At 41.9% G+C, this 13,373-nt stretch overlaps 1 protein-coding gene across 1 annotated transcript in view; it reads left to right on the top strand.

Annotated features, from left to right (window-relative positions):
* Positions 1-13,373, top strand: part of drosha (drosha ribonuclease III) — a 247,470-nt gene that overhangs the window by 61,369 nt on the left and 172,728 nt on the right. The gene's annotated exons all lie outside the window — the stretch shown is intronic.

The raw sequence follows: 13,373 nt of genomic DNA, 5'->3' as shown, positions 1-13,373 counted from the left end.
ACACACTTGTGGCACTTTGCGCTCGTATACCCGCTCTGGGCTGTATTTTTCGCAGATCATCCAATACACCGTTCGAAAGTTGAATTTGCCGCCTTTCGATCGCCACCACACTCAACCAATTGCGTGCTTCAGGTCTCGAGTTACATGCCGATATATCCGGTGAGCGTCATTTGACAGGCCGCTCCGTCAAGTGACCACGTCTGGTTTTGAACGGTCCTGAACTGACCAATCACCGCTGATGGTGAAAATAATTGATCACCGCTGTAGCCAAGGAGGGTCCCCTCTGAAAGCGATCCCAGACGGGCGGGTGAGAGCGGGGGAAGGTGGGGAAAGTTGACGAAGAAGTCCTTTGTCCTGACTCAAGTGTCGGAATGAATGGGAGTGGATGGCCATTTTGCATAATCACGCTGTATTTTTACCGGTACACACATTACAAAAACTTTTCTCAAACACACATTTTCTGTGGGATTTTAATAAAATGTTTACCTGTACTACATAAGACTTAAGGCTATGGAACCGCAGTGTTTTACAGCTCCTACCTCTATGCTGGAACTTAAAAACAGGCATCTGGTGACCACTAAACAGAAATGTGAGTACACACAACTTTTACTTCTGTGTATTCAAACCTCTGTTACTCTATTTCATTAGCACTCAAAGTGATCTTTCTTTATTGTGTTAGCAACTTCAGAATGTTACCTTTCAAAAGAGACCAGACTCATGCATGAGCTATACGTATAAAGTATAAAGCTAAGCTTTGCAAAAAAGGTATGCAGTCAAAAACAAAAATGGCCCAGTTTTTGCCTGATGCTTAACACATTCTGCGCCATGCAGTATGCCCATCTTATACCACTCTCTGCCAGTGCTGTAACCCTATGGAGTGGCTCACCTTCTTTGCAGGGCTATAACTTTTTAAATATTATAGCTATATCGACATTACTATGGCCCATTCAACATCGGGTATCTATCGTTCCGGATGTGGGAACATTATATTTTTCCATTCATACATTGTCATGTTAGTACCGTCGAGAATAATGTTTTTAGACTGTATAGCAGTTGTTGTGAAGGATCAGATTAAACCGAATATATATATTTATTTATGGATATATATTGAATAGTATTTGTATATCGTTTGATATCCCTTGTATATTCCTTGTACATATACACAGAATATCCCTTTAGTCTACTACAGCCCATAATAGTTCATTCTCTTATTGGACAAGGAACTGGCGCCAGGAGACAAGCCCCTTGGAGCCAAGTTCAATGGTACCGACGAAACATGTCCCTACTAGCCCCGGCTCTGCGCAGGAATACGGCTACCGAAAAGAGAGTGGCACTATTTGTTCACCGTGCATATAAATATGGCGCAAGTAAATGTAGAAGTCCTCTTATCCCTTAGTCCTTTACCCTTCTACCCAACTAAGTAACAGAACGTGAAGCCTCACCCCACGATACCGCGTGCGGTGTAGTATGGCCTGTTTGGCCTTAGAATAGCATTGAGACCTCGTGCGAATTAATAGCTGAATTGTCAGAGTTTGGCACCGTATTTCTATTAAGTAATAATAGTCTATTATGTATGGTGCATCGTGCGGTTAGAGTTCTAAAGTGAGCAGCACCCCCATCGCTTCCTCGTGTTATCTAGAGTCTTAACCAGGTTGGGCAGACCACACGTGGTGCTTTCATCCGAGGAGTTCTAGGCGAGGACCGAGTGGACCTGTACATTGGATTACCTACCCGACGACTGCTGAGCCCTATGCGGCATGGAATATATATTTGCTTTGGTACTTTGATTTGTGGAGCGGATAATCGCCAACACCGGTGAGTGTTGGATTTACCCCGAAAGGAGTCAAGGGGAGACGGCGCTCAGACCAGACTGAGGTCGCCTCGCTTCTTCTTCATTGTGGACCTACAGCTACAGCTACAGCCTACAAGAGAGCCAAGGTGTATTCATCTGTGGATCAAGATTCTACTGCACTGTCTTCTGTACCTGAAGTCTCCCTAGACATCGTTGACCAGACGGGATACTGCCGACGGCTCTCCTACCCCCCCTACCGGCTTACAACCGGGAGGACCCCTACAGTATATCCAGCTATAATCATTAAGTGTGCCATCGTTATAATTCCCTAAGAGCCAGGTTGTATACTTGCTTCCTGCGTAACCAGAGATTGGACATTCAGTGTTGATTTGCCTACGAGTACTCATTTGCCTTACAAGTGCATTCAAATCATAAATGTAATGGTGAATATTATATGTACCTTTTGCTATATATTAAATATTTGATTATTACCTTTGTGTGGACCCGATTTCATTGTGGGAAAGTGTTCATCATATTTAGATATCGTGTACTGTATGGCCAGTAGTTAAAGTACATAAAGCGGTAGTGGTTTAATGATACCATACTTATCAATACAGTCAGGGAATTGTACCCCTCAGTTACAGCAGTAATTCCTAGAACGCGCGTTATAGGCCCTGACGCGTATTACACATAATCGATTGGCGTTTCGTTCCTATACACGCTATATTAGCTATATTAGAAAATTCAAATGCATATGATCGCTACATTATGCTCAATCATGCGTGAAGGAAAGGGGGGGGGGGGGGGTCGTTTTTGATTCCTTGATTGTCACTAACTACTTTTTTAGAACGACACCATACGTCGATCGGATAGATTGCAATGAAATAAATGGACAATCGAGCTGGAAATAACGTTAGATTCCTCTTACCTGTGGCCGATGCGTCTGGTGAAAAAATATTCCAATTATTTGATGTCGATCTGCTAGATCCATTTTCCGTTTGTATGACGCAATAAACGCCGAAAGCATATTGATTCTTGCGTCTCGAAAGTGATCCCATGCACTCGAGTGTGTATCTTGATCCACGTTACAAGCTATCTCTGCCGGAGCTTTTTCCCCGATGCACAGAGCGCCACTTCCGGTTTAGAGTGGAGTGCAACTCGCCCGAAATCCACCAGGCGGCGGCATTGAGGCGTTGAAATATCAGACAGGGTCCAGCTTGACTCCCGGAGCCTTCCTGGATGAATTATGAATGCCAATAGCGAATAAAGGAAATAACTATCATAAAAACGAGTTTACTCGTTGTTGGCGCTAAGTGCAATTTTAATATACAATGTACAGGTGATTAAACTGGGTAAAAAAATACAACTTAGTACTACTGGGTGTAGTGCTAATCAGATGCATGTACAGAGTTGTAGTATAATATGTACAGTGATACAGGTATAAAGACACTAGTAGGTAAGGGATATGTACATAATAGATCTGTATGTAAAAATGAGTATATGCAGGTATTAGATAGATGTATGTATGGTAAGAATATATATATTTCGGTTGCTGGTTCCCGGCTGTGTACGTACCGCTGTGCTTTGCTCGCTTCATATCACACCCGTGCAAATTAACATTGACTAAAATTAGGGATGTCCGATATTATCGGCATTAAAATGTGATATCGGAAATTATCTGTATCTGTTTTCAAATTATTATTATTTTTTTTAAATGTTTTCTTTTTCTTTTTACATTTATTTCACATTTATTTACCCAGGCAAGCAACTAGGAACAAATTCTGATTTTATTTATTGTCAAAAGTATGCATAATGTTGTGTTAATTCCATGACAAGATATATGTAATATTAATTACCTGAAATTATTCAGTTTTTTGGGGGGGGAAACCCTGCATATATCGGTATCGGTTGATATCGGTATCGGAAATTAAGAGTTGGACAATATCGGTATATCGGTATCGGTAAAAAAGCCAATATCGAGCATCCCTAACTAAAATGCTTCACAGCAGTAAAAATAGATGTGCAATTTACATAGAATAGACAGAATAAAAGCAGTGCAGAATAAAAGGGTAAAAACATTGCAGGTAATAAAACACATCAACAATAAAATAGATCTAATTTACAATACAATAATCACAGTGTGGATGCAATGAGTGTAAGGTGGCATAATGTATTAAAAGGCTAAGGTGAAGAGATATATTTTTTTAGTGCAAAGTGGCAGACTGCATTAAAATAGCAGCATAAACGACAATAAAATAGCTCTCATTTACAATACAATAATTACAGTGCGGATGTAATGAGTAAGGTGGCAGAATGCATTCAAAGACTAAGGTGAATAAATACGTTTTTAAGCTTAGATTTGAAAATATTGAATGAGCTAGCCTCCCTAATGTCCATAGGTAAGGCGTTCCATAGCTTTGGTGCGTAATTAGCAAAGGCTGTATCTTCAATTTTCTTTTGGCTGTTGCTTTGAAATTTCACTAAACAAAAAAGTAGATGATCATAATGATCTTGGGGGCACATAGTTGATAAGATAATTGGCAATGTAGCTTGGTCCTGTTCCATTTAGTGTGTTGTATATGAGGAGGAGGACCTACCAATCTATTCTAAATGTTACAGGAAGCCAGTGCAGAGTAGCTAACACTGGTTCTGGTGTGCTCTCTCCTCTTGGTTCTAGTTAATAACGGCTGAGTTTTGAATTAGCTGGAGTATCTATGGTTGCATTACAGTAGTCAAGTCGGCTTGAAATAAAGGCATTTTATACAGTATTACCTAAACATCTGAGCCACTTATTTGTCAAACACTTCCCCCCGAAGTTGTTGAAATGGTCCAACTTCTCAATTGATGACTCAAATGCGACCTGGAGTGAAAATTACAAATGTTACGTTCTAATCAAGATGTCAGCCCCCAGTAAGACCTGAAAAATAACTTTTGAGAAGTTGGACAAGCAAAGAAGTTGGACAAACAACAATGCTTGCAATCTCCGGGAATAAGACGAAACCAACGAGCGTCCTTCTGAAAAAGTGTCCACCTCCTGTTTCACCTTCCGGTAATCGGTCCAATCACGTCTGACCGGTGAAAATGATTAGCCACTTTTGTAGCTAATGAAATTCTGCAAACGGGGATATATGACTCAAAAGCCATGTATTTCAAATGATTTGTTCTGAGATTATTCTTCACATAGTAAATATTTATTTTGTTAGTTTGGGGCTCGAAGGGGGAGGGGCCTGTTTTTTGTTTGTCAATGGGATGCGTTTATGCTTCACTTACTCTGTTTCAGTAATATTGAGAGTGAATCTGATAGAATCTGAAGATAGCTCTATGTGTAACCTTTCATTAGAGCCCAATATTTTGACTGTACGTTGAAGCGTTCAAGAGTTATAGACTCCAAATGGCCATATTGGAAAGACGCATAGACATACCATTAGAAAAGGTTGTGTAAAACACTCATTTTCTGTGGTATTGTTATCAACTTTGTACCTGTACTAGATAAGGCTTTAGGTGGACCCATTGTGTTTTCCAGGGCATACCTATCAGCTGGAACATGTAAGAGGCCTCTTGTTTGAAGATAATTCAAATGGAAGTAAAAAAAAAACTTAATTTAACTTAACTTACAAAAAACTCAGAGTGATTGTTGTGGATGAACATTCAGAATGTTTCCTTTCAAAAGAGACCAGACTCATCTTGCCCGGATGTGATATGAAGTGAGCAAAGCATAGCGGTACATATATAGCCAGGAACCAGTAAGTGCATTTAGCAGGAATAACACTTCTCAGCCATTGATTCCAAAGCAGACTATTATTCCCGCTGTGCATTGTGATTTTAATGCTACTGCTGGAACCCGACCGCCAGTTGTCCTTGTGTCTCTCCTCAGTCCGTAGCCGACAAGCTCCTTCAACTCTTTCAAGAGATTTTAACTCGGAACTTACTTTCTTCTTCTAGATTATTTTATCTACCAATATCCTCTTTGCCTTTGATACCTGCGTCTCTGTATCTCTGTGTTCTCAGTATCTCTTCTAAAGGCATTGTTGTAACCTCTATATGCCAGATACCAAACCTTCTGTATCTTAAAGTCTTTGGATGTGCTTGAGACATAATCCTGCTCCCTCTGCTCCTGCTCTCTCTATCCTTTCTTTTCTTTTCTTTTTTTCTTTCTTTCTTTCTTTCTTTCTTTCTTTCTTTCTTTCTTTCTTTCTTTCTTTCTTTCTTTCTTTCTTTCTTTCTTTCTTTCTTTCTTTCTTTCTTTCTTTCTTTCTTTCTTTCTTTCTTTCTTTCTTTCTTTCTTTCTTTCTTTCTTTCTTTCTTTCTTTCTTTCTTTCTTTATTAGAAACTGCACAATTTGATAAAACTTCCTTAGTATAGCTAAATAGGCTATTTGGAAACGCATTTGTCGAACAAATGATGACGTGGAAAATGTAATCTCAGATGACTGATTGCATAACAATTAAACCTTCTAAAATTATGCAGCAAAAGGCTGTCTGTAAATGATCTCCACTACGACTTCTTCAGAATTGTCAAATGCGCTCCTGTTGTCCACAGTAAGCAGTATTGTGTGTTCCGACACAGTAGATTCAGAGCGTAGGGATCTTGAGGGTGTGTCGTTAGAGACCATTGACCGGGAATATGAGTGTGCCATTACTCTTGTTGCATATAATGCCATTTCAAGAACCTTGAAGTGGATTTGTGCGGCGATGGAAAGCCAGTGCAGCACTCTGAGACGTGGGGTGACGTGTGCTGACTTTGGTAGGCTGGTAGAAAACCAGCAGGCCGTTGCATTCTGTATGAGTTGAATCACCTTGGTGGAGCGAGCTGGTAAACCAGCTAGCAGTGCATTTTAATAGTCAAGGTTAGACTGTTGATTGCAGGAGGAGTTTGTGGTTTCTTTTGTCAGGAAAGGGCGCATCCTTCTGACATTGCTCAGGAAGAATCTGCACGTTCTGGTTGTTGAGACAATGTGAGCAGAGCAACATCCAGCCGGTTCTCAAGGCCAACACCTCGGTTATTGACAGTCGGGGGTGGCTACTGTACGTTTTCCACTGTGATTGAAAGGTCAATTAGTGGGTCCATTTTGCTCAGGTTCAGTTTGAGGTGGTTGGTCCTCGTCCAGGCAGACAATTCAGACAGGCAGGCTGAGATCCATTCAGAGACATGGGTATCTGAGGGAGGAAAGGAGAGGACGAGTTGAGTGTCATCCGCATAGCAGTGGTATGAGAAGGCATGATAAATGATGGTGTTACCCACGTATTTTGTGTAGAGAGAAGAGGAGGGGTTCAAGGGCAGAGCCCTAAGGGACATCCGTCTGTAGGGGGTGGTGGTCCGATAAGGTGCCTCTCCATGATACTTGATAGGAGTGGTCGTCGAGGTAGGACGACAACCATGCCAGTGCAGAACCTACAACTCTCATTCTTGCAAGGGATGTGAGGAGGATTGGATGGTTGACTATGTCAAAAGCTGCCGACGGGTTCTGGAGAATCTGGACAGAGGAGAGGCCTTTTGCTTTTTCTAAAGTGAAGACTGAATAGCCTCAGTGACTGCTATGAGGGCTATCTCTATCGAGTGACCGGCCTTGAAGCCTGACTGATTTGGGTCCACAAGGTCGTTCTGTAACAGATAATCAGTGAGCTGGTTGGATACGGCACAACGTTGGCACATTCAAGTGATTTAGAGAGAAAGGTGTTATCTGAGACGGTGGAGTTCAGGTTTATTTTTTTTATTATTATCAAGGTGACTGGCTTGTTTTAGGCAGGGGTTAGACACAGTGTTTTTGTACTCGTTTTTATACGTTTTTGAATACGTTTGATGTCCCTATTACACAGAAATGCGTTTTTTGGCGTTTTTTGGCGGATACGGCTGAAACGCTAAATTGTGTTTGCGTTTTGGAGAACCCCTAAAAAACGCGCCGACAACAGCCGTGTAGTCTGCACGGAGCCGTTGTTGCGAAAACGCCCATGCGCAGTAGATACCATCTGCGTGCCCTTCCGGTGACAACAGTGTGTGGGTGTGTGTGTGTTTGGGACACGGAGCTATGTCCCAAATAGCTGCAGCTACCATGTGTTGTCAAGTTATTGTTATAAGGACCCCAGTCCAAGCTACAACAGTCTGCATTCCCTTAACAATTGTTTGTATTGAGCCGTATTGTATTGTACCCATTATGCAATATGTTAAATAAAGTTTACATCCATTCATTCTGCTAGCATTACCGATTGCATGAGCAGCTGGCTAACATTAGCTATCAGGATTCAGACCCTGTTAGCTCAGAGCTCCTCTTTCAACTTAACAAGCATTAAACAAAATGGCCCAGTCATCTATTCACCTTTGTTTAATACACACAGCGTTGTCTCTAATGTTATCTAACTACTGATAGCTCCCGATATCATCAATTTGGTGCTGGCTAACTAGCGTGAGCTAACGTTAGCTTCTAGCCACAATGCTATACTGTTATAATGGCATACTCCATTGACGTTAGCATGCAGCTAACAATGCTACCGATCTTTTTTTAGACTAAACTATCCGCTCTTGGTGGCAGGGGCTTATCTAGACCCAGCACTTCAGTAGGGCACAGAAGGCCACCAAAATCTATGGCCGGTTTTGGCCGGTTTGTGGACGAAAATGGGTGGATTTTGTAACTATTTTTTTTTTACTTTATTTCGGTTTTAGGGTTAGGTTAGGGTTATGTTATTTAATTATTTTGGGGAGCCAGCCCCCCAAACTCCTGAAATGCATAGAAATCTATGAAATAAATAAAACAATCTGACATTTTTATTAAAAAGAGCTAGCCACCCAAACCCCTAAAATACATAGAAATCTATGCATTTTGGAACAGTTACTATATATATAGTCAAGAAAACATTTAGTCATACTTAAAGTTTAAAGTGCTTTACTTGCATTGAACATTGCATTGAACATTGAACATTGAGGAGACATCATTAGAAAGCTCAATGTATGTTTCCATAGTTACGCAGATGACACACAATTGTACATCTCCGCTGAACCAAATGATCACACAGCTATAAACTCCATTTCCGCCTGTCTCTTAGCAATAAACAAATGGATGACGAACAACTTCCTAAAATTAAATGAGGGCAAAACTGAAATCCTACTAGTCGGTCCTATAACAAAAAGAGAAATGTTACAGAGCAATATGGGGCAACTTACTCCTTGGATCAAACCCGAAGTTACAAGTAAGTAACCTACACTGGCTTCTGGTAACATTTAGAATTGATTTCAAGGTCCTCCTCATTATATACAAAGTATAAACATTGTGATCATCTACTACTGGTCTATTGAAGGTTCCAAGCCACAGTCTAAAGAAAATCAGGGATGCAGCCTTTGCTAACTATGCACCAAAGTTATGGAACACACTACCTATGGACATTAGGGAAGCTAGATCTCTTAATATTTTCAGAAATAAGCTAAAAACGTACCTCTTCACCATAGCCTTCTAATACACCCTGCTGTTGATTGTACTGTAGCACTATTTTACTCTGGCCATTCTATTGCATAATTTTACTATCTATTCTACTATTCTATTATTGCACTGTATTATTGGTGTGCAAACCAGTCAACTTACAAAAAAGAGCCTGTTGGAGGATTTCAACAAGATAAATGCAGTGCAAAATATTTCACTATAATATTTCAAAGCGAAGTAAAAAATATTATAATAATTATTTGATCATGTTAAATGATCATTTGATCATGTTAAAAAAGGGAAAATAAAAAAACATTTGTAAAAAAAAAAAAAAAAAAATTAATCAGTGGGGCACAGATGATCATCAGTAGGGCACGTGCCCTAGTGATAGTGGTCTAAATACGCCGATGCTTGGTGGTCACTTGTGTTGATGTTAGTTTTGTTTCATCAACAAATGACAGGCAGAACACACAGTGAATGTATCCGTTTTGTTTATTGCACTTTTATTAGGCTTTGCTGAAAAATAATTGCTGCATTGAGTAAATAGGCAAGATGGTGGCGCGGCATAGGCGACTGCCTTGTTGACATTTTCTTTGCTGGAGCTTCCAGGAAGTGTATTGGCACATTCAAGTTCTGATTGGTTGAAATTGCCTTCATGTTTGCCACCTACTGCTTTGGCAGTGTACTACATCAGTGTGCTCAGGTGACAAAAACGAAAGTGTGACTCGAGGCTGCCACGTCGTGGCGAAACGCATATGACAATGAAACGAAAATGAAACGAAAGGTGTAACCGCCGCCTTAGGCCCTGTCCACACGAGCGTTTGGATTTAATATGACCGAAGTAGAAAAAAATAAAACTCCATCCACACAGGTGAACACAGGTGAACAACCGTGTATAACTGCGTACCCACGGCACCAGCAACCTTTACATGTAGTACAATGCCAAAACAGTAGGCGGCGATGTTGTTCAGACATGAAGGCCATTTCAACCAATCAGAAAAGGCTGAACGCTCACTAAACTTCCTGTTACTTTAGAAACACAGCTGGACCCTATTGATCATTTTGCCAACGGAACATATATTTTCAGCAAAGAAAGAAACTGCAATAAACAAACGGATACATTCACTGTGTGTTCTGCCTCTCATTTTGTTGATGAAACAAAACCATCAGCAACACAATTTACCACCAAGAGCGGATAGTTTAGTCTCACAAAAGACCGCCGGTGTTGTTAGCTACATGCTAATGTGAATGGCTATATCCATGTATAGTATATAGCTTAAATGCTAACGTAATGTGGTAACGTTACCGATATGAAATGGATGTAAACGTTATTTAACAGATTGCAGAATGGGTACAATACAATACGGCTCAATACAAACAATTGTTAAGGGGATGCAGTCTGGACTGGGTTCCTTATAACAAGCGTCAGGTCACGAATGCGACAAGACATCAGTCGATCACAACACTCTTCAACACAGACGATACGTTTTGAACAAAAGTTTGTTACAATCATTTTCATATAACGCTACTTGGGACAGCTCTGCTGTAAACACTGGTGTAGCTGGCTCTGCTATAATCTCTCTACCCCGCGGTCTGCCGTGAACATGGGAAATAATTGCGACAGCTCTGCTGTAAACACTGGGAATAACCTCGGTTGCTATGCCCACACGCAACTGCAAAACTGCAAAACTTCACCCTGGCCACTGGTTTTAAAGACCGCGGTTGCAGTGTAGCAAATCCCCGGTTGTGTGTGGCCGAACAGTGCAACTGCGCACATACAATCATGGTTATATTAAAACCAGCGCTCGTGTGGATGGGGCCTTAGAGAGGTGGGAGCCACCCCCGACATCTGTATGACAAGTCAGCAGGAAGGGTACAACTTCATCAAACAGTGTTGAAACTTGGACACTACTGTGTTGAGAGCATAGTAGTAGAGACATATTACTATCTACTATACGAATACTGTATGATACAGTATTAGTATAGTAGATAGTAATATACTTACTTACTTACTTAGGCCTTTAAATTTCCAAAGGAACATAGGCCGTCGACGAAGCTCCTCCATCCTCTCCGCTCTTGTGCCCTCCGCTCCAGATCTTGCCAGGACAGCCCTTCTTTCTTCATCTCCTGTTCTGCGGTTCTTCTCCAGGTAGCTTTCGGTCTGCCTCTCTTCCTCCTGCCCTGTGGGTTCCATGTCAGCGCCCGCTTTGTGATTGATTTCTTTCTTCTGAGTGTGTGACCTCCACTTCCTCCTCCGGATTTGAATTTCTATTGTGTCCTGTTTGGTGAGTTCCCACAGGTTGGTGTTAGAGATGGTGTTGGGCCAGTATATTCCCAGGAGGCGTCTGAGGCACCGGTTGGTGAAAGTCTGCAGCTTATTGAGTATAGTGGTGGTGGTTTTCTCTTGCCAGCTTGACCTACCCTGACTGGAGCCACCTGGTTTCTCCCAGACCAAGGAGAGATATCCCGTAGTAATATAGGCAAGGAATATTATTTAGTGGAAAAGTGCATGATAGTAGAAGACAGTATATATTTTTTCTCCTTCATTTGAGATATTGATTGAAGAAGTGTGTTTTTAGTTGACTGAGACAGATTGGTCGGGTTTCGGCTGTCCTAACTGTGGTGGAAAGTTTGTTCCACCATTGTGGAGCAAGGGCCGAGAATAGCCAACTTCTATTTGAGTTGCAGTCAGAGATGTGAGGATGTCTGGTGCTATGGTCTGGAGCAGTGGGGTGGGTATCTGGTCCAGCTGGCATGTAGTGGGACGGTTTGACATCACCAGTGTCAGAACTTCAGCATTTGTAAGGGGAGTGAAAGATGAGGTTCCTGTTTCAGCGATTGGAGTGGGTGGGGGTTGGGAGAAGCAGCTGTGGATGTTCTCATACAGGGGAGACCAGGGGCTATTGAAACACCACACAGAAAATTGAACATAGTCATTATAATGTTGTCATAATATTTAGTCTTTTGGGAGTAACCACATTAACCACAGGCACAGGGATGTCATATATTCGCCCTATCCTATTACTCATGGCCTCATACCTTTATGAAATAATAACTTCGTACAGAAAATATCTCCCAGTCATCCCTATGAGACACTTTGGTTTGTGCATCGGATTATTTGTGCACGTCTTCATCTTGCTTTGGAAAACAAGAAATATGACTTAATATGAGCTGACACAAAATAACCTGCCCAATTTGCATTCTACTTTTTTTCTGACATTTCAAAGGATTGCTTCAAATTAGCTTGACAATTGGATGGAAACAGCTTCTTCTCTTCTCTACTCTTCTCTTCACTGTTCTCATCTACTGTCCTCTCTTGTCTTCTCTAATGTAGAGAAGCACTAATGTAGGAGATCTCAGGGCTCAATTAGCTCATTTCCCAGGTAGCTTGGAGAAGCTCTCTGGCAAACAGGCCCCGACATTCCTCCTGTCAACCTGCACAGGAGCAATTAGTGCATGCACACACACACACACACACACACACACACACACACACACACACACACACACAGGGCCCGTCATACGCTACCATGTGCTTTAGATATGTTACTGTGTGTTCACCGCTGTGGCAGTGAAGCATCACGCTTATTATTTTCGGCTCAAGGGAATACCACTGTGTGTGTGCGCGCGCCCATGTCCCTGTGTGCCCGTGTGAGAGGGCACTCCCAAGCACTCCCTCTTGGTCAGAGCGGTAAGTGAACAGGAGGAGCTCCCTTTGATAGGCAAGGCGTTTTCTGTCTGTACAGAGTGCCCTATTAGAGGTCTTGATGCCAGCAATCTGCTTCTCCAGTGGTCTCTTTGATACTCCCGCTAGGAGCCCCGGGAGTCCAGTGCTGCGCGCCCCCAGCGAGAGGCCCAGCTGGCACCGCGCTCTGGCCCTCCTACCCATGTGGGTGGTGGTCCCCTTTTTCAAGAGACACTTCACCAAAAAGAGAAGAGAATGCAGTGGAGAAGAAACATGTCTTGAGGTCGGGACACCAGTCGCGTGGCTAGGATGGCAGCAAAGCCTGCTGTTTTCAGCTGTATATCAAAACAACATGTGCATTTCTGATTCACTGTATTGATGTCTGAAAGGAAAATGTTGCTTCAAAAACGCTCAACAGACTTGACAACATAACTATAGAGTGGAATAAAACCATGCAAATCGAAGCAGGAAAAAATCCCGTTTTGGTA

Source organism: Notolepis coatsorum (assembly GCF_963971535.1).
Source record: "Notolepis coatsorum genome assembly, chromosome: 12".
Classification (NCBI taxonomy): domain Eukaryota; kingdom Metazoa; phylum Chordata; class Actinopteri; order Aulopiformes; family Paralepididae; genus Notolepis; species Notolepis coatsorum.
Note: the sequence above shows the minus strand (reverse complement) of the source record. Positions and strands in the feature narration are given on the sequence as shown.